Source organism: Anser cygnoides, chromosome 2, assembly GCF_040182565.1.
Source record: "Anser cygnoides isolate HZ-2024a breed goose chromosome 2, Taihu_goose_T2T_genome, whole genome shotgun sequence".
NCBI classification, from domain to species: Eukaryota; Metazoa; Chordata; class Aves; order Anseriformes; family Anatidae; genus Anser; species Anser cygnoides.
In genome coordinates this window covers 132980001-132999017 of record NC_089874.1, presented here as the reverse complement: position 1 = coordinate 132999017, position 19017 = coordinate 132980001, and the positions used below count along the sequence as shown (strand labels likewise).

Sequence of the window (19017 nt, the reverse complement as noted above, 5' to 3'; positions counted from 1 at the left end):
TCCCAAAATATGAATAACAAAACTAAGCGATTTTCTGAGTTTGGTTGCACAAAGAAATGTTTACTGATTGATGCACTAACTGTGTATCATGCCTAATAAAAGAGGTGTCTGCCATTCTGAAGAGCATCCAGGTCTTTATGTGCCAAGAATGTCAACCCATCATGCACAGACTGATGAGTGGGCAGGTGTTTCAGTCAGATATCAGAGGACATGACAAAGCACTTCTTAATTGGACAATAACCATTAGGTCATTTATTAACACCCTCCTCTTTGCTTAGGAGGCTGCAGCAAGGTTGTATGGCCTGCAGCCAACAAGTATATTTATGTTTTAAGACTGGAGTGAGGAGAAAGAAGGGAAATTTCCAGATGGCCTTGGCTGAACAAGGTCTATGATTTGATGATACTATCAAATCAAACCAGTCAACGAACAGGGGACAGAATTCCAACAAAGTTCAAGTATCTGAGGCAAGTCTGTAGCCCAAGCTGTTTGAAAGATGACAAGGATCCACGTGAAATACTTTGAAACAGAAGCCTGGCTGAGTCACAAATGCAAGAAATAGTTTTCCATGGTGAGAGAGAAAAAACAAGGCTTTTAAGTAAGACTTTATCTCTGTAAACCTGAGCTGAGGTTAATCACAGAATATATCAGAGGAAGTGTAAACAGGAAATCAAAGGACATTACAACAGTGTAAGCTTTTAGATTATGTGTTACAGAAGTTAAGGGATATGTCCTCTCAGGGATGAAGCAAATGCATCCATTAACACATCAAGACGCTTAAAAAAAATAAAAAATTGTCCTTCAATTAAGGTCAAAACCTAGGAAGCTGCTAGTCAACAACAAGAGCTGAGTGAGATGTGAAAACAGGAAATGACAAAGGAATCCCATATCCTGGGAGAAAGACGGCTAGTGATGTCCCAATCCAGATGGCTTGCAGGTACGTAAATGTGACTCCAAACCTCACACATATTCGATGAAGAGCTAAATTTGCTAATTTACCATGTCTTCATGTTTTTAATCAAGAGACCTTAGTATATCCATCTGACCAGAAGGGTGAAGTTGAGGCAGTAGGAAGTCTGGCCTTTCCACACTGGGAGTTAAGAATAATGTTGTCTGCTCAGTGGATATAGTTGTTTTTCAGAATTCAATTTCTCTGGAATGTACAATGACATATTTAAATGGCACTCTGATTTTCAGCTAACAATGGGAAGACTAGGTACATGTGATCAGGGTTTTTTTTTCAGAATTTGGAATTTGATTAGGAATAAATATTGAGAGCAACCCCTGGCCAGTGTGTGCAGGTTATAAGTGAGTTTTATCCTTCGGGCTTCTTTTAGGCAAGAGACATATAAACACATGATGGAATAATGTCCAGATGTTATGCAGACAGACTACCACAAATGGAGAATGAAGACAGATGAATGCATTTTTGTGTTTGGCTAAGCTACTTTGGGGCATTTTGTATCTTGGTTCTTGGAAGCAGTATTACCATTTCCAGAGTAAAGAAAGACAACAGCATCACTGCTGACAGTGCCAGATATTCCAAGCCATTTAATACTTCTGACAGATGCCTCCAGCAAAGTGAAGGAACTGCATTATATTGACATAATGGTAAGTATACTTTTAAATATAATATTAGTCTTAAGAAGAAAGCTCTCAGTATGAGAGAAAGCATATTCAGCCATTGTGAGGGTGTCCTTGCCAGCTGGTGGGAAATAACAAGCCTGACTCAGGATCTACTAAGCAATTACTTGTCTTTGATGGATACTATGTACCCCATCATCCCGGATAAAGGCTTGTAACTATAAATTACTTTCATCCTCCCTCACTTTAGAGCTCCTTTTCTCTCCGTTTGAACATGGCCTTGGGAAGGCACAAACATAGATTTCTTTCCCTGGCAAAGAGGAGCTTTGCCATGTTTTTGGAACATGGGGAGAAGTTGCAGTGAGAAATTAGGAAACCTATATTAATGCTTAATAGTACTCCCAGTGGAACCGAGTGTCTCTTTCATCAGCCTCTTGGGGATCATTGCCCACTGAAGCAGCCCCTCCAGCAAGGGCAAGGAAAGCTCTGGCGCAAACTGAAAGAGGAGCTCTGGGAGAAGGAGAAAATATAGACCCCATAAAAGCCCCCATGGACAAGAAGGAAAGAAGTCAGAGATGACTGGGCAGGCAACCTCATGAGGCAGAAAGCCTAAAAAAGGCAACCAAATATGTCTTTCCAGGATCCTTAAAGGGCTGCATGGGCTGAGCTATTTCTGTGGTAAGAAAACATTTTTAGTGACAATGGTGTGAGCTATCATCTGTGTCCTACAGAGATAGTTCTGGAGATACAAACCCTAGGTATTCTCAGAGTTTTCCTTTCACAGAGAACCTACAATGTTGATGTTCTTGAGGTGAAAGAGGGCAGTAATCTCTCTGTCTGGACTTGCTGTAAGGTAAATGCACAAATAACATCATAGAGCATTTGTACAAGCCTGTGTGGCCCTGTTTTTCAAACATGATCATTCACCCACAGTTAAGACTGAAGTGTGGATATAGAGCAACTGGAAATTTGGCCTTGGCATGTGGTATATTCTTACGTAAGAGAGTCTCTGCCTTGGACATTAGAATAACAGAGTATTGCTCATAGCTAATATAAGTGTCACAGAGAAAGGTTAAGGCACAAATGAAAAGAGAATGTCTGGTGCATTATGAAATTAAAAAGAAACAAATTGGGTAATGTGCAAAACCACACAATGGTTTTGCCCTGGAAGGTGATGGGTGGTAGGAAGAGGTCATAAAAGGAGGGGTAACAGCAAAGGACAGCAAGAAGCTGCTACAAAGCAGCAGAAGTGCTATTCCTTTAAAAATATTCTGCTGCCTCATCTCTCAGGGTCCATCCAGGTCAGTGCTATTTGCAGGCTAGAATTGGCAGTAGAGACCCATGATCCAGAGCCATGATGCCAGCCTTAACATTGAACTATGTGACAGCTCCAGAATGCTGTGTATCTCTGCAAAACTCCTGGAAGCACCAGGTACAGGTGTTGCTCACTGCAGAGTTAAAACTGCTTTGGCATATACCCATGCTTTTTGCTAACAAACCATCTGGCTTAATAAGAGAGGTTGTTCAGCTACAAATCAGCAGTTTTCTTGCAGATGTTTGCTATTTGCTACTTCTTAATTCCCTTATGCCCAGTTCCTTTTGCCTTGTGCAGCTTTCATTCTGCCATTTGTCTCAATTCTTTCTGCAGAGGCAGCTTTGATGGCAAATACACTAATGTCTGGGACTGTCACTGTAATTCTTTCTTTCTAGGTTCAGATCACCAAGTCTGAGTGTCTCAGAGGTATAGAGGTATAGGTATATTTGTCTATCTGAAATGAGGGTGTGATATCTTCCGCAGACTCTACTGGGATGTGTTTTTCTCCTGGATGTACAGAGTTAAAAAGAATAAACATCACAACCTATTTTCTTCTTCTTCAAATTTGGTTTCAAAGGCTAAGTATTTAAGGTCATGGCTGACATAGTTTTCCTTGCAGCAAGCATGTCATCATTTTGCTATAGAAGAAGTCACAGAAAACAGGTTACACTCTACTACACTTTTATAAGTTATGTACCACCCTACTCTCAAATATGCCCAATGGAGCCAAAATAAATGTTCAGGGAATTGGGCATCACTCTTGGAAGAAGGTAAAGTTTTGGATCAGAATCTGGACCTTGATGTAGGAACAGAAGAGAAATTCTACAAAGAAGAGTGATTTGCAAAGAAGTCTAGTGATCTCCAGGATATTTTTATAAACTACAGTGTCTTCCTTCATTTCCCCCCTTAATTTTATCTCAAGTGATACCATTCATTAGCATTTTCTTTTACTTACCTCCTCCTAGACTCTGGGGATAGCATTCTATTTCACATGCAATTTATATGGAAATCAAGCTTTCACATAGGTGTGGATCCATGTGGGTGGAAATAATGCAGTTTGTACATTGCCCAGTAGCTAGAGACTTTTGAGCAGACCCTGGAAGACACACAGTAAAAACTAATTTGCTATGTTTTCTGTAATAGTAGATCATTTCCTAAAGCTGTTCTCCTGCAAGGTGTCACTGTACTGAGTCAGCATGGATTTTAAGATTTTATGAAATGTTACCTATATATCTAGAAAATATTTATGTGAAATAATAATAATAATATTAAGAATAAACAACTCTTAGGTAAGTGAGATAGAGTGAAAGAAAACCTAGAGCCTTAATCAATATCTGTATGGGGGACAAGAATGTCTGCAGTAGATAGCAGCTTCCTGAGGGATTGTTCTTGGTTCTTTTCTTTCTTCCTGTGAGCAGAGAGTGTAATGGATAAGGTCCCTCCAGGTGGGCAATCACAAACCCATCATTTTGATTTTCCTGACAGAAAAATACATCTCTTTTTCCTAGCAGAAAATGAAATTTCCTCTAGAAAAATCTGATGCTTTTGCATAAGTGGCTTTCCTTGTCAGAATCTCTCTGAAGCAACATTTCCCACTGGTTTTAACAATCTAGGCAAATTCTTCAGCAAATTATTCTTTTTTACTCATTTGTCTTTAGTTAGCAAGCTGCTCTGGCAGCACGGTTTCTCCCCAGGTAGCCTGGGGAACAGGTAGAGACCAGAGTTATGCAGCCTTCACTGCTACCAGTTTATTCTGAGTGTGAGAGATGATTTACAGATGTTTTTGGTGTCTTTGGCTGGTTGGGAGATTTTTCCAACAACTCATTAAGAGGAATCATCTTCTTCTCTTCTCAGAGTAAAGACTGAAGATGTTGGAGCTGGGGATGCTCTGATGGTCCACCCCTCATTTCTAAAGTGCCAGCACCCGTTCTCACTGTTACAAGAACTCAACTACATAAATCAAGATTATTGTGTCGTAACTTTCTAAATATTTCATGCCACAAATGCAAGAGCCTTGGGCCTCTCTTCATTAAACTCTGTCTTGTCCAGCTAGCAAAGTCCATCCATGTTCTCTGAAGTGCTCTATGTCTTGTTAATAACACTTCTCCATTATAATGTATGTATCAGCAGCATTTACTCAGTGCATTTAAGGCTCCATTTTACTGTTACATTGGATATTTCAGGGATATATGTTTTTGGAGATCTCTTTACAAACAGTTGTTAAGCAGAGATTCTTCTTCCAGTGAGAGTGCTGCAGACGTGAACATCAGCAGCACTGAACTGCATGCTGGCCACCACTCTTCATCATTGTCATGGAGACTGGCTCACCCTCTGAGCAGAGTTGGGCATAATCCTCCCGTCATATTGTGAGAGAAGCATTGAAAAAAGACAGTGTGTTCAAATCTGAAAGCTGGCTTATACAACTGAAAATAAAGAAAGTCACAGTTACAGATAGAATCTTAAATTTTACTCTGTCCTCAGAGTGCTCAGATTTTTTTCTCTTAAATTTCTGTTCATTGAACACAGTAAAACTGAATGTGGATATCACTGAGGAAAGACACCAAGGTCCTAACTCTGATACTATTTGATTTCCACAATTAAGTTTGTATCAGACTTTTGGTATTGCTTAAGTAGATGCATTAGAAATGTTTATCCTTTTACGTGCAGATTTTATATTTAATAGGACTGTGCTCAATGGACCTTGAAATTAATTAAAGAACATAATTTATCTAAATTATTTCAGACAACCTCTTTTGCTACTCTCTTTGAATCTTTAAATGTTAACTTTTGTCAAGGCAAGTTGTTGTGAAGTCTGAATTCATTAATAAGGAAGATCCTCTCAACCATCTGTGAACTACTCAGGGGCAAGTATTTCACTGTCCTGTATGCAATCTTAACTGTGTGATGCTTTGGGGTACACAGATGTTTCCAGTGCCCTGTCAGATGATCCCATCAGGCTGCAGGTGATAGGTGACCCCATTTGCTTTCACTAATTGAATTGCACTTGGATTTCCCCTGGGTTTGGCAGGGAAAGCATCTCTGATATGGATTCATGAGAAGAATAATCATCACATGCTAGTACCAGCTGTTCTGCTAAGACAGAGGAAGAAAGAGAAGCATTGCCATCATGGGTCCTGTACGTGGAGCTAGGGAGTGAAAGCATAAACATTATTACTTATGGCCTGGATTACCGTGATGGATGGTATTATATAGAATTTTTTCTTCTGTACTTTTACCGAAGTCCAACTCAGGCTCCCCTCACCTCTTTGTTCCTAGCAATTAGTCTTTCTTTTGGCACTGGAGGCCCTCTTTTTCTCCATGCACAGCAGACCTACTCTGCCCAATGAGAGGGTCTGGGTGGACTCTATGAAAAGTACTGAGGCCAGGGTCACTCTGTAGAGTGTTAAAGTATTCAGAGAAAGGCTTCATGGGATTTATGTATGCTCCTGAATTTTATGTGGAAACAGGATCTTGAGCCAGTCATACAGTCCTGTGTTAGGAGTGTTGTCATCAAGAATGTTGCTAGATATTCAGGTAACCATTTGTTGCTGCTACGAAACCAAAGGACAGATTTGCATCATCCAACTTTAATTTTGTGCATTAATTTTGGGAAGACATGCATCCCTTTCTAATAAAAATTAGAGAGAGACACTCACAAAGGCTGATTCTGTACTGCTGTCTAATCGCTACCTATGGCAGCAACTTAATATTACCATAATCCTAATTAAATTTAAAGTGAACCTGGCTGAACCTGGGCTGCATCTGAAATAGTACTGAGGACTGAAGCTGTCTTGCCAATCATCTCCAGACTGACAGCATGTCTCAGATATTTTTCTATCTGGGAGGTGGACTATTGTTTCAGCTGCTGATGGCTATGTTTAGGCAGCTCTTTGTGGTGCCTGGATGTGTCTGTTCATGTTTATCTCTCAGAACGTGCATGGTGCACTGCCTATGATTAGTTCTGTTATTAAGATCAGGCTCACCATTTCTGCACACTCAGACCTGCCTTCTTTCTGATGCTAGGGCATCTATCTCTGCTCTCAGGGCTTCATTTGGTGTTCTTTAGGTAAGTTTACAGTAAAGAGAAATGACAAAAATACCAACTCAAAAGACTCTACTTTGTCCTCTTGTTCTGTAGTTTGTTTCTAGGAGAGGTTTGTATATGCTTACAGTGAAACATCCATCAAACTGGTCTAGTTTGCATTTTATATTACTTAAAAAGACATAGAAACAGTCTCAAGAAGTACAGACATGCTTAGGCAAAAGTTAAGTGACTTACACATTTTAACATTTACCTAACATAGAGATAACTAAATAAAAATGGATGGCATTTCTCAAGAATCTCAAACTACATTTCAACCATTGTATGTAATGATACGTAGAATCTCAGAGAGGAAAAATCAGATGCTGAGTAAATGGGAGAGGCATGGCTCACACAGAAGACCCTGCAGAAACACAGACAGATACATACATATGCATACATATAAGCAAACGTGAATTTTGAATTCACTTTCCCCAGATCATGTAGAATATGAAATTTGTCTTGGTACTGCTGAATACTTATGTTTTTTGTTTACTCCCTCTTTGCATCTTTTAACCCTATAAATATATATATATATATTGCTTCCTTGTGTATCAATTGGATTCTCAGAGGAAGCAGCCATCTATTAGTGTCACTGGGAACTGTTCACTGCTTTATTTCTTGTGTTGCTATTTGAGATTTTAGGAAAATAAATATGTTTGAAAGAGCCTAGATGCCTCTGAGGGTTCTTACACTGTCCCATAGATATCAGATTGATTTTAGACACACAATGTGCATTTTAAAATTATCCGCACTAGCAATATTTGACTTTTAAGGATTGCAGAAAATGGGATCAATGAAAGACCTGTTCAGAATGTGCTGGGAAGCTAGCAAGTCAAAATTACCAAGCCCTGGCAGTTCTGAGAAATGCAAAACTAGGCTTTTGCTAATAGAAAAGATTATATTTATTCTCATGGCAATCTGTCCTTATTATCTGTTGATTTTTTTTGCTTGTTTGTTTTTTTTTTGTTTGCTTTTTTGTTGTTGTTGTTGTTTGCTTGTTTTTTTTTTTTTCAGTGAGAATAATATATTGCAAGAGAAATCTTGTATGGTTCTGAGCACAATATACAATTATAATGATCAGGGAAAATAGAGATGCTGATGCTGTGAATAATTTGCTTTGGATTTCTTTTCAAGGTACAAAAGACAATGCAGCCTTTTCTGTGAAACCCATAATATGCACAAAAGTTCAACTTTTTAATTCCCCTTCGTCATGATGTCAAATGATGTCTCAAAGTCATCACTGCACAGTCAATGTTATGGGTAACTTTGGTTGCATCAGCCCAACAACTCAGCTGTATGCAACCTTTCCAATTTGGTACTGGAATTCATATGGGAGTGTTTATGGCATCTTTAATGCCATCAGTCAACCCACTGACACCAACTTTTGTCATTCAAATGCATTCAAAGAATACATTTATTTTCATGGGGTAAAACATATTAATGGGAGCTAACAGTAAGTCTATTCTGGATTTTCCTGTTGGAATTGTGCACCCAACATCATACCTGTTTTAAGTGACTGCAAAAAAGGTCTGGATCCTGCTTTGAGGATGAAGGTTGGCTAAAGAGCCTTTGGAGATTCTGTCTTTCTTAATTCTGTGGTCTTTTTGTTAGAAAGCTTTCATGATATACAACTACATCTTCTCTTTTATCAACCTTAACTTTCCATACCTTTTCTATCTTTGTTCAATTAAAAAAAATACTCTCATGTGTTTCACATTATCCCAATATATTTTTGACTGTCTTCCTCAAGTGTCTATACATCTGCCTGATCTAAGCTGATTGATTCTTTAAGTTTTATCTCATATTTCATGCTTTGCTGTCCTTTGCATTGCTGGAACTTGTATCCAGTCCAGTTGTCTTTACACTTCTAGTTTCTAAAACCATGTCAGTAAAATTGCCAATGAGAACAACATTCAGGAAATCCATGGCAAAATCTTCTCTACCAAAGGACTAAATAAAAGGTTTAGTAGGGTGCTAGGGACCTGCGTGTATATACATATATATATATATATTTTTCATTATTAGATAGTAACATTATTTTTTGTGAGTGAACCAGAGACCACCTGCATTTCAAAATAACCTTTTATTCTTGTGGAATGGCATTCTGATAAAACTCTTGAAATTAATTAATTTACATAGAGCTGATGAACACACTTGGTGTCTGGAGCTCTGCATTTAAATATACCTACTTCTCCAAATCTAGGAAGAGATAAGCCATATATGAAACAATACCTACTGGTGAAGGCTATGGGGCAGTGAGCAACAACCATTCCCTTTGGATGGCTTTATTTCTTTATCAGATGAGTTAAATTTATAGTAAAGAATAAAGCAGAATGGAACAGTTTTAAGCTACACATGAAATTTATTGAGGAGAAAAATAGATCAATCTAAAAAGATTTAGGCTACTTCAGGCTTTAAGAATAAACATTTAAAGACAAAGAGTAATGTCTATAAGCAGTGGAACTCATGCATTTTCATTAAGTGGAAATATGGAAATATATACCAGACTAGATCTGACCCTTGGTGTTACCCAAAGCATATTCCCTATTCACAGAATGCCCTCTAAAGGACGAATGTAATACATAGTCTTATTTGATAATGTATATTCATCTCTCAGAAGATGCTGGGGAATTATTAGCCTTTGACAGACTTCCTTTTGGCTTTAGCAATTAGCAGAAATGAAGCTCATTAAGATTAAATATATCCTTTGGACCATGCATAATTTTAAGACTTTTTCTATAACCCCATAAAGCAATGAAAGAAACCAAGTACTGAATTTTCAAATAATTGTGCAGTGATTTAGTCAGCTTCTAGTGAAAGTGTTCAGACTGAAAATGACCTATATGAAAATGAAAATCATGGCCTTTAGAGCTCCTTTGAAAAGTTTGCCCTCTTTCCCCAGCATCTGAGAAGAGAATGTGAGCATAGGGAATTGTTGAAGAAGGAGAGGGGGAGTAGGCTTTGTGGCATTGTTTAAATTATTGCCCAAATATATTTTAAGCTATATAGACAGTATCCTCAACATGAAGAAAAGAGCATACTTTTAGCATTGCGAAAATGATATTACCGCATAATGTAGTGCTTCAGCCATTCAGAGGAATGGCAGGGGTCTATGTCTTATTAACTGTGCTTATTGATGCAGGTAAATGAAATGAAAGTCACTAAATTGCTGATGAAATTCAGTGCATTGCTGAGTTCATTCCATGCTGGATTGGTCTCTACTATACATTATCCTCCGCTCTTCCCATCTTAGTTTAAAATAATGGGACTCTTGACATTTTTCTTGTTACATTTACAAAAGTAATGCCTTCCTCTTTCTGTTCACTTGACAGAGTATGACATAGTTAAGCAGAAAAAAAACAGTTCTGACGGTAGACCAGTATTTGTCTGAATTGTACATAGAGTTCATGAAAGCTGCAGCCATTGGTGAAAGTTTACTAATTTGTAAATGTAAATGCAAATTGGTTTGGATTCCTGGTGCAAGCTGAGCAGAAATAGACACTGTGGAAGGACTTTGATAAAACTGCAGTTTGTTACAATTACAGCATTGGATGTAACAGGCATAGAAAAATATTTGTTTTCCTTCTCCAAGAAATACATTATTTCCTTCACATAGCAGGAAGACACTTTGAAAGAAACAAAGCAGATCTAAAGATCTGTATTGGAAATTACCTAAAGTCATTTGAGTCTAAGAAACCTTTATGGAAACAAACAAACAAACAAAACCAGAAAAAAACACAAACACTAAATTCAGTAACAAATATGCAGGCGTATATGATATCGGATTTTATTGGTTTGTTAAAGATCAGAGGTGTTATTTTCTATTCCATAAAAGTATCTTGAGAAAGAAAATTGTAGAATCATAAAATCCTAGAATCATTTAGGTTGGAAAAGACCTTCTAGATCAAGTCCAACCGTCATCCAACTATACCAAGCCCACCATTAAACCATGTCCCTAAGTGCTACATCCACACGTCTCTTACACGCTTAAAGGGACTGGGACTCCACCACTTCCCTGGGTGGCCTGTTGCAATGCTTGAGCACCCAATCCATTGAGAAATTCTTCCTCTTTTCAAATCTAGACCTCCCCTAGCACTACCTGAGGCCATTTTCTTATGTCCTATCACTTGTCACCTAAGAAAAGAGATCAACATCCTCCTCACTGCAACCTACTTTGAGGATGTTGTAGAGACCTATGAGGTCTCCCCTCAACTTCCTCTTCTCCAGACTGAACAATCCCAGTTCTCTCAGCCATTCCACTCCACGTATATCTTGTTTTGTATACCTACGGAAATATGTAATCCAGAATCCTGTTACTATTGAATGGTAACAGCTCTTTCAACAGTCTGCAAAGAGTAATAATTGAAGTTGTGAAAATGTCATGGTGCAGTGAGTACCACTGGGGCTCCCGGGGCCCAGTGGCAAGGACTCTCTATGGGGATGCATCAGGGCAGGGCCTGGCAACCCATTCCAACTCACCACCTCAGCCTGGGCATCTGGGGGCAACGGGCAGCCCCAACCCTGGGCATTGGACACCTCTCTTGGTACAGGGAAAGTCTGAGGCCAGGCTGGGCTGTGGGCCTGCTGATGGGCCCTGCCTGGTGGGCCCCATGGTTAGGCAGGGCAGAACTATGGGGAGCTGGAGACTGGCCCTGCTGAGGCCTTGCTGGGGCAGGGGCTGACTGCCTCAGGGCTGACCTAGGGTCCTGGGACATGGGCAAGGTGCAAGGAAGACAGGCAGGGCTGGGGATGCCCTAGGGGATCTGAGAGTAAACTGGTGTGATTTTTGCCTTCTGCTGTGCAATGCCTACTTTGACACCTGTGAAATTTGCAATAAAGGCCTAGATGCAATATTGCTCTGGAGAATGGTGATGATGTGTATGATTTGCATGTGCCACAAGGAAATCTAACCACTAACACATGAGAAGGCATTGAAGGGATGAGGTGATTGTTACTGTGTTAGGTTAGCTAACATTTGCAAGGCAACTGGAAGGTATCAGCTATTTAAAACACCTTTGCCTGACTATTATTTCCATGAGCTTCTATCAAAGCCTAAGTAGCACAGGTGACAGGCTTTTTATCATGAAGTAGTGAACTATATACTTCCCTCTCCTTCTGGGATAGATTGGCATATTTCACCTCAGTCCAGCCAGCCAAAGCCTTGGCTGAAGCATATGGCATCTGGAGGCCTATCTGAGTTCTTCAGCACTGTGGGGAAGGACCAAAGGGCAAAGAACCTTATCAGAAGAAATCTTTTATGTAGTTCAAAAAGCTCTCAGGTTTTATACAGGAAATGTACTGGGCCATCAGTATGGGCTGGATTTCATCCACAGCATGGTCTAGAAAGCTCAGCACAGTTCACCACTGACAAATTATTCCCTAGCCCTTGTGATGCACTTTCCCAGCAGGACCTTCAATCCCTACCCTCCCCAGCCAGATCCATTCTCAGCACTGTGCCTTGTCAGGCCTTCCTCTGAGCTGGAAAAGGTTCACCAAGTCAATGAGTCAGAAGCCTGGATAGTCAAATAAAAGCATTCCTCCTTTTCCATGTCCTTTTTTTTTCTGCCTGGGACTTCCAGCTCTGTGTTCTTTCCATGTCAGAAATGGAAATGACAGTTTGTGTGAGCAAGCACTGCATTCCTGTGAGACATACCAAAGCATGTTCATGCTGAAGCCAAGATATCAAAGAGCTTAGGAGAGTACATCATCCACTGCTTCTGCTCAGGGAAAGCCAGGGAGATGATGACTTGTTACTTAGAAATTGACACAAAGAAGGCCAGGGAATTTGGGTTAGTATTTTTCTAATTAATTTTTTTTTTTCCAGTTCAGAGTAAATCTATTTAAGGAACCCTGCTGGTTTCAAAGCAGGAAAGAAAAAGGTTTTTAATTAGAGCTGTACAGTTCGTGTACCTAATGAATCAATAGTAATTGAATACAGTGGAAGCTTCTTCAAAGCACACCCATGGAGTATAGTAAATCCTTCCTTTAACAGGTTTAGTTCCATGCCAAGAGATATTTTAAGAGGATTCTCCATCACATTATTGGCCCGAACATATGTTATTTTCATGTATTCTCTTGAGTGGTACTAACTGTACCCATCTTTGAACTTGTGGGTATTATGCACAATCATGGACACACTTGTCAATTGTCAAACTTGCTAAAATTCTGATATTTTCTGTTTGTAATTTGGCTAAATGGGTTACACCAACAGACCACTGAAAATGATCAAGAAATTTTTATTCAATTTATTTTAACCACTACTTTAATTTAAAAGTTAGGGCTATAAAATATCTTCACTAAGCATATTGGAACAAGAAAATACTGACCATCAGAAGAAGAGGGCTTCCAGAATGAGTGAGGTCTCTGATTTCTGTCAATCATGCTTTCTTAGGGAAAAATAGAAAATCATAACAGAGCAAACTTCTCCAGATAAGAAGTAATCATACAGTACAAAGTTTTTGGAGAAGGTCCTTCTCAAAGGAATTCCTCAGATCTGCTTCTTCAAAGGAAAGCCTTCACATATGGATGCACACCTGGACCTTCAGAACTTGTCCACACTGTTTCTGAGGACTTTTAACCCTACCAGGCTTAGGACACAATAGTTAAGTTGTTACTGACTCACTGTTGAGGGTGACTTCTCAGCTTCACACAAAGATGCCTTTACAGTCTCTAGCTCATTTTGGCGTGGTTATGGTTATAATCTGTATTGGCGTAGTTGTCTTTATCCTACTGTGACTTCATCTGTACTAGCAGCTTGAAATGGTGTACCTGAACGGTTCACAGGGCAAAGCACTTGAGCAGATCTGTGGTAGTCCTGCTCAGTCCCCCTCCTGCTGTAGCACGTCAGCCAGGATGGAGGGGAGAGTGCAGCACAAACTCAGGAGATAATGAAATATTATTTTGGTTCCTCCAGTAATTCATTTTGTTCAAAAATTTCACTGATGCCCAAAAGATTTCTTCCCTGTCCAAGTCAAGGTTATGTTCTATCTTGTTTCAGGAGCTTATATGGAGTCACTTTATTACAGATGAAGATAAATAAGACTTTCAATTGAAAAGCGAAGGACTTTGTCTCTGATAGTCAGAAGGAAGCTCATATACACATGTACCAAAATCACGCTGTGCTTTAGATGTGTATCTTAAGGTAATTTGTCCACTGTGCAAAAGTTCATCTCTCATCACACATGGCAAAATTCCTCATCTTGGGAAGAGCCAAGCATGGGGCCATTCTCTTCAAAAAGGACTGCTTTGTAAGACTATATTGGAGTATAGGGAACTCTAAACTTTCATTTTCAAAAAGCTCTCCAGCCTTCACTTTGCAGAAATGCAAAAAATGCAACCTGAATGCATGCCAAGAGTATAAAGCCAGAAGCCATATATAGAGAATTATAGAATCATGGAATCATTTAGGTTGGAAATGTTCTCTGAGATCATCAAGTCCAATTGTTAACCTAGCACTGCCAAGTCTGACACTAAGCCATGTCCCTAAGCACTACATCTACATGTCTTCTGAATACCTCCAGGGATGGTGACTCAACTACTTCCCTGAGCTGCTTGTTCCAATACCTCACAACCCTTCCAGTGAAGAATTTTTTCCTAATATCCAATCTAAACTTCTCCTGGCACAACTTGAGGCTGGTTCCTCTTGTCCTATCATTTGTTGCTTAGGAAAAGAGACCAACCCTCACTCCGATATATGTAAGTAATGCATTGCAATTACATAATATAAATATTTTATATAACAGAATTTTTTTGAAAATATATTTTGAAAATAACGAGATTAACTAATATAATTAATATAAAGTATAGTTAATCTCGTTATTTTCAAAATAATGTCTTCCTTTTCAGGAGTCTGTATGCTGATTCTGGAATGGTCATTAGCTATCATTACTGAAAAAGCTTTTCTTAAGAAAGTTTTTTTTTTTTTTTTAATAAAAAAGCTACAAAACAAGTTTTTGAACCAAGTAACTGAAAATCTGAAATTAAAATGCAAGCTTTTTCTAGGTAAGCTGTTTCCATAAAAAGTCTGATGTACTGGCTAGCTAAAATCAGTTATGTCCTGACAAAAGTTAGATCACAATTAAAATGTATTTTTAATTCCTGCCCCCCCCCCCACCCCAAGAACTCTCTTTCTAGAACTCATCAACTGGTATTATATATTTAGGAGGTAAAATTCAGCAGCTTTCTATTAAATTTATGAGATTTTAAGCAATTTAAGTGTCAAAAGAGTCTTGCTGAGGAACTTAGCTGTGCTTATTTGAACTTTTTTTATTATTATCAGAGAATGCTGGTACTTGGAGCACCTGAATGTCCTTCTAAAGGTAACTCCTGGCAAGTGATGAGGAACAGCCAAGCAATTCAGAAACATAATTAACTTTTGGATGCTCTTTCCTGATATGATAACCCAAGGTTATAATATGTTCTTTCAGTGATACTTGTGTTTCCAAATTCTATTTTGTCTGGAAGGATCTTTTCTGTAAGAAGCTGACCCAGAAACAATTTTCCAGGATTTCTTGCTAGCTGTAGCAATATTTTTTTTAATATGTAGAGTTAAAATAAATGTAGTGAGAACCTCCCCCTAATTTAACTTTTCTTGTCCAAGTGGGTTTCTCTCTCTAAAAATTTATATAATCATGTGTAAATTGATATAGTAATGCTTACATGCCTCAAAATAATATTTGGTGGCAAAACAAGCTAATTAATTGATTTTTCCACTGCACACAATGTTTCCATCCATTCTTACATCTCATCTCTATTTGTTAAAAATCAGATCAATAGGTAAATGTGAAGTGACGCATATAGGGAAGAGAAATTTTAAATTCACATATAAAATATTGTGTTCTGAGACACCATTACCACTCAGGAGTGAGACTGGGAAGATTGAGAGTATAGATAGTACCATGAAAATGTCAATTTAGTGCTTAGCAGCAGTCTGGAAAGTAAACAAATGCTATGAAATACTAGGAAAGGAATAGAAGAGAAAACAGAAGACATCATTATGGGAACAAATACATTTGTGGTTTGCCTACACCTTAAATACTGTGTTCACCTTCAGTCCTCCCATTTCAAAAGTATGTCTTTAAAGTGGAAAAGGTTCAGAGAATGGCAATATGGACAACTCAGAGGTATGGAACAGCTTCTGTTCAGGGAAAAATAGGACACATCCACTGTAGTTCAGATCAGGCATTTGGTTTTAAAATAAATCTTCAAATCTTCCTCACTTACTGAACTTTCTTTCAAATACAGGATGGTCTTGGAGCACCTGAACTGGATTTCTTTTGGATGAAACAAAACCAGATGATGTTCTGGAACATGCCTAATGCAATCCAACTGCCAATCGGTATACAATCTGCAGGACCAATTTTATGCTAGTTGAAAAAAAAAAGTCGCCTGAGGATGCCAGGGACTCTGCATCAACAGGTTTGTTTTGCAAACGCACTTCTGTTATCTACACTATAATATGGGTTTAGCTGAGGTGGACTAGGATACTTCAACCCAAAAAAGAGGATTTATTGGAAGTCTAAGAGAAGTCAACACGATTCTGAGTGGCATGGAGAAGAATGCTAGGAATCAGCTGATGGTTTTATTTTTCAGACACAGATCCTAGATAATTATGTATGATGCTGACACACCAATCAGAATCAAAACAAAGAAAAGGATACAGTTCGTCATCATACGTGCAATGGACCTGTAGAGCTCCTTCTCAAAGGATGTTGTTTATGGAGGAAGCTGAGATAAGTCTGAAGGCAGACTGGAAAGGTACTTTGAAGAGAGCTCTACTAACATTTACTAACTGGGTTACTAATCATAATAGAATCAAGAATTCTCCTTGGAAGACTGTAGATAGATCAGGTATGCTCCCTTTTCTTTATCTTCCCTTCACTTGTGACTGCTGCTAGATGCAGAAAACTGACCAAGATAGGCCTTTGCTTTGAGCTACTGTGATGGTTCTCATGTTATGTTGTGTTCCTATGTACATTAGTAGTGCACTAAAAATGATCTTTGAATAGACAATTAGACTTGAATTTTACCTTGGTGCTTGCAATTTCCATATTATAAATGTTTCTCAGAAACCCATGCACATTAAATTAAAGTGTTCTTTTCTGAAGAAAAAGTTTTAAATGAGTCATTTAGATGATTTTCAGCATCACAGGCTACCTAGACTCTAAATGACTGCAACAATAAAGGGTATTCATTTGAAGCAGACAAAATTTCCTGTTGATATTTTATGTTCACTTTGATTTAAGCTTTATCATTGCAACACTGCATAATTTCATGGGTGTATAGAAAAGCTGTGTAAGATTAAACGTGTGGTTGGAAAGGAGGAAGGAAGACAACTGGGGAGACCCCAAGTTTTATTAGTCTTGGTGTTTATGTCATTTATGGAAAAAATAGTATTTTTTTTTATTATTATATGTATGAAAATCTGTGTATAGAAGTGGAATAAATCCACTTCAGGGTTGAACAAAACATATTTTAACAATAAAGAGCAACATCATATTCAACATTTATGAGACAAGGAGTGCTATGCCTGATTGCCATGGTAGAAGATTTGAAACATTCTCCTTAGAGAAATGATATGCCAGGTGGTGCTGCGCCAAAGCCGTAAGAGGACTGTCAAATTCTGAGTCAAACAAAGACCAATTGATTTCGAGCAATGAATTAAAGCTTTGTGCTCTGAGAAGAACAAGGAACTTGCTTGATCTAAACAGTCTGAAGCAGTCATAACCTCAATTTTTTGTTTCAGCTGCAGTGCAACAGTTCCAGCAATACAATCTTCCCACCTGCTCTTCTTGAGGGAGGTGTTGGTTGCGGAAGGACAGCTGTTCCCAGAGATGGATGCCTGTCCTTGACACCCACGTTTGGAGGCAGTGGAGGACAGGTTCTCCTGGCTGGCTGGCACATCCTTGGGTACTGAGAGTGATTAGGTCACAGCCTGGGGTGACACGGCTGCAGGGAATGCTTTTCATTACAGCTGAGTGACTAAACTGACCAATAACAGTAAATATACCAGCCTTATGAGTCACCACTTCAAAAGCATTACAAGATGCCTTTTCTTAGCAGTTGAGGACCCTGAATTCCTGTAACTGTACTCTGCTGGCAATGATTTCAGACTCCGGGTTGGCAAGATGCGACTGTGTAGCTCTGCCAAGGACCTGGTCATATGGGCACCGGGCAGTGCTCTGGCTCCCAATTGCTTGTGTGGTTTGAATTGTGCTTAACTGGAGAGGAAAGCAACATGATGGACAGAGAAGTTGCCAAAAAAATAGCGTATCTCCTCTCTGGCCTCTGGCTCAGTACACCAAAAAGACCTGTCAGTTAAGAAATATGTAATCATTAAGAGATATGTGATATTCTTTTTAAAGATAGATGGTCTGTAACTTATTTTTGGGTACAATTTAACATAAAGTCGGAAAAGCATTTATACAGATATTGGTTATCAGCACAATGCAGTTGTCAGTTTTAAAACCTGCAGAGGGGAGGGAGATGCACGGAACATTTTGATGGTGATTTAGAGAGAGCAGAGCCTCAAGTGCTTGATATATTCCCACTGTTTACGTTTATCTTTTGTTTGTGATAAGAATCGCTTCATCACCAGCATCCTGCTCATATAGCTGTAAATACTTTGCCGTAGGAAAAAGCTGTGTTAGACTTATTATCAATGCACATGATACCATGCACCAGGTGTTCTCAGTAAGAAAAAAAGTATTCACAATAGCTCAGTAGGAACATAATTTCAGAGGTTATTTTGTTTGTTCTCATTGTACCTAGTGTGTATGCAGAAGGGAGTGCGCACACTTTAATGTAGGCAACTAGAAAGGAGAAAACTGTTAAGATGTAAGAAATGCCATGGTACTGCATCTGTGCAAAGACAATTGAGGAGAAATAAAGAATTGAAAACACAGTTCCATTTTCCTCAGAAATTTCTAAATTGAGAGATTGTAGAAAACTGAAAAACCTAACTATTGTCTTGGCTTTGGTTCAGAGGTTTGATTTTAATTTGACTTTCATTCCAATATGACAAAGCTTTTCCTTAGA

At 38.8% G+C, this 19017-nt stretch overlaps 1 long non-coding RNA gene across 1 annotated transcript in view; it reads left to right on the top strand.

The window, feature by feature from the left end:
- The first annotated feature begins 359 nt into the window (after positions 1-359).
- LOC106030674 (uncharacterized) overlaps positions 360-19017 on the top strand; it is an 18929-nt gene continuing 271 nt past the window's right edge. Inside the window, exons 1-4 of the long non-coding RNA XR_007165078.2 lie at positions 360-935; positions 1336-1609; positions 13979-14122; positions 16225-19017. The exon at positions 16225-19017 is cut by the window's right edge and continues 271 nt beyond it. This is a non-coding gene — a long non-coding RNA (uncharacterized lncRNA). The remainder of the gene's footprint in view (positions 936-1335; positions 1610-13978; positions 14123-16224) is intronic.